The following is a 3,715-nucleotide window of genomic DNA, read 5'->3' on the forward strand; positions in this document are numbered from 1 at the left end:
GACTGAGTCCAATGATACAAAATCAGTTTAGACTCTTTGTTTTTTGTTTTCTCGACAACCTCACCGCTGCCTTGTGACAGTGCATCCTTCTTAATAAGGATTTCTCTCTCATCCTGAGATTCACCGATGTTTTCCACCGCCATTTTATCAGACATTGGCTGTGTCTCAAAATCTAGTTGCCTTCGACGACATGTCTGTGCATCTTACGCGCGTGCAGCATTCTTCCGCATCAAACGCGTTTGTAGTGTTTATTGAAATCACAGACGCCTACCCGTGTATTTCACCGCGCCTTGAAACTGGTAGCTACACGCGTCAATGATTTCCACAAACGCAGTCTAGGTAGTCAGCACACTAGGTTTTGAGACACAGCCAGTGAGTCGAACGGCGCAGCCTCCAGTGGTGGTACCCAACTTCTTAAAGGACACACATTCACGATCACGAAATGTAGCCTAAAATATAGGCCTAATATAAAGTAGATATTTATATTATGTTTTTTTTTCTATTTCTATCAAGTGAAAATCTAATTCTTACTTTTTATATTGATCTAAAATAAAAAACAGCTAACAGCATATGCATTTTCATGTTTGAATATTATAAAATCAGAAGCGCACTTTTTAAATGAACCAACAGATTATTATTATTATTATTATTATTATTATTATTATTATTATTATTATTATTACAAACTCACTGCTATAACATGTTGAGAAATTTTTTTTTTCTTCTGTTGAGAAGATTAAAAATTTAGGCTAGAGTTTATTTTTCATAAGTTATAATGTGCAGTATACTGCTAATACAATTTTTTCACACAATAAAAATAAACTTTGCCGAGTTTCACAAATACTATATTATTTTGTAAACTATTACCTCTGTTGCAGAGGAGGATCCCGTACTGCCTCCTCCGCACCACCAGAGGGAACCGTCTCCTGAATATTAATCATTCCCATTCGGACTCCAATTCCCATCACCCCTCATACCTGGGACTGATTGCTCATCCACACCTGCACCTCATTTACACACACACATATAAGCCACTCACACACACAGACTCTCTGCGGTATATCCAAAATGGCGGCGCGTTCACACGCTGCGGCTTCTCTCTCTCCCGACAGAAAGGTGTTTTCGTGGTTTTTGTCTTGTGATTCGCAGTGTTTTTGTATGCATTCGTCGCGTCTATTTGTTTCCAAGCGCGCATATTGTCGTGAGTTTCTGCTCGATATCAGCAGAACCACATTTTTAGAGTTAAACTTTGTACTTGATCTTGGACCGTTTCCTGTTTATCTGATTGTTCTCTGCCTGCCCCGATCTTGGATTGTTTCACCTGGACTGTGTTTGCAAGCTGCCTGCCCTGATCTCTCGCCTGGTATTCGACTCTGTCTCTGTCCAAGCCCCTGCTGTTCTGTCTTGCCGGTATTTGACCCTGTATTCTCTGACTATTCTAAATAAAAGCTGCAAATGGATCCAAACGCTTCTGACTTGTCACAACAGAAGACTTCGCTGAACAGCGATCCAGCAGCATTCGTGCAACTATCCACAGAGCTAACTGCACAGGCCTAACAGCTCGCCATGCACCAACACCAGTTAAACCGGCTTACTACTTTAACCGAGGAGCTGGTCAAAGCACTGCAAGGACTCAGCATATCATCCCCCGAAGCCGCCTCTCAGCAGCCGCCTATCCGCAGCAGCCTTCCACCTGCTCAGACACCCCCAATCAGTCCACGACTCGCTTTCCCTGAAAAATTTGATGGTGAACCAGCCAGATGCAAAGGCTTCCTACTCCAGAGCTCGCTTTTTGTTAGCCAACAGCCCTCGCTGTACCCCACAGACTCTAGCCGCATTGCTATTATTCTCGGATTACCCTGGCTGCGCACACATAATCCACGCATCTCTTGGAGAGAAGGACAAATTCTTCAGTGGGATGCTACATGCCAAGATCGTTGTCTCTCTCAAAGATTCCCCGAGCTTCCATTCATGCACCTTTCCCGCCTGTTAAGAGCACAGACAACCTGAACCTGCCCCCAGAGTACTCTGATCTCACCGAGGCGTTCAGTAAAAAGAAAGCATCTCAGCTCCCCACTCGCCATTCTGTCAACTGTGCCATAGACTCGACACCCGGCGCCACTCCTACTAAAGGTAGAATTTTCCTGTTATCACAACCAGAATCCGAAGCCATGAAACTCTACATCGAGGAGGAATTAGCTAAAGGATTCATCCGACGCTCAACCTCTCCCACTTCAGCCGGGTTCTTCTTTGTAAAGAAAAAGGATGGAGGTTTGCGGCCATTCATTGATTACCGTGGCCTCAACGATATCACCATTAAGTTTATCCATTGCCCCTAGTCCCAGCCGCGCTAGAACATCTTCGCCGGGCCAAGTATTACACCAAGCTAGATCTACACAATGCCTACAACCTGATTCGTATCCGAGAGGGAGATGAATGGAAAACGGCATTCTCGACCACTAGTGGGCACTATGAATACTTGGTTATGCCCTTCGGCCTTGCCAACAGTCTGTCAGTCTTTCAGTCATTCATGAATGACATCTTCTGTGACATGCTCGACAGATGGGTAATCGTATACATTGACGATATACTGATTTATTCAAACACTCTGGAGGAACACATTCATCACGTCAGATCAGTGCTGAAACGCCTCATGCAATACCAATTCTACGCCAAAGCTGAAAAGTGTGAATTCCATCAAACCAGCACCTCGTTCCTCGGTTACGTGATCAGCCAAGAGGGGGTAGCAATGGACGAAAGGAAGGTCAAAGCAGTCCTGGAATGGCCACAACCCCAGACAGTCAAAGAATTACAACGCTTCCTAGGGTTTGCAAATGTCTACAGGCGATTTTTATCAGAGACTTCAGTGCAATCGCCGCCCCTCTGACAACCATGACTAAACGTCACGCTGCTAGATTGATTTTGGTCACCAGAGTCACGTCAAGCATTCAACGAACAAAAGACTCGTTTCACTTCCGCACCCATCCTTCGACACCCCGACCCAGAACGCGAGTTCATTGTGGAGGTCGACGCTTCTAACACGGGGGTAGGGGCAATACTGTCTCAACATCATGGTTCACCAGCGAAGATGTATCCGTGTGCCTTTTTCTCCCGCAAACTCACAGCTGCGGAACGGAATTACGATGTGGGCAACCGTAAACTTCTTGCTATAAAGTTAGCGCTTGTTGAATGGCATCATTGGCTGGAGGGAGCTGCTCATCCATTCATCGTTCTCACGGATCATAAAAATCTTGAGTATCTGCGCTCAGCTAAGCGTCTAAACCCCCGACCGGCCAGGAGGGCATTGTTTTTCACAAGGTTTCGGTTCATGGTGACATACCGGCCAGGCACCAAGAATACCAAGGCTGACGCTCTCTCTCGGCAAACTGAGGAAACAATCCAATCCATCTCCAACGACAATATAATTCCCAACAAGCTGCTCTTGGCACCAGTACAATGGGATATCATGACTGAGATTGAACATCTGAATCTTCAAAATCCGCTGCCTCCTGAATGCCCTGCAAACCTCACCCATGTCCCTGAATCCCTTCGACCACGACTTCTAATCCAAGTACACGTAACGCTCAGTTCGGGTCATCCTGGAATCACTGCCACAGAAAATCTGTTCAGGAACCGATTTTGGTGGCCCACGTTGCTGACTGACACAACCAAATTTCTGTCAGGACCACTATCGTCAAAATGATAGATACTTAGC

The sequence above is a fragment of the Sinocyclocheilus grahami genome, unplaced genomic scaffold (assembly GCF_001515645.1).
Source record: "Sinocyclocheilus grahami isolate Dianchi unplaced genomic scaffold, SAMN03320097.WGS_v1.1 scaffold122.1, whole genome shotgun sequence".
NCBI lineage: Eukaryota > Metazoa > Chordata > Actinopteri > Cypriniformes > Cyprinidae > Sinocyclocheilus > Sinocyclocheilus grahami.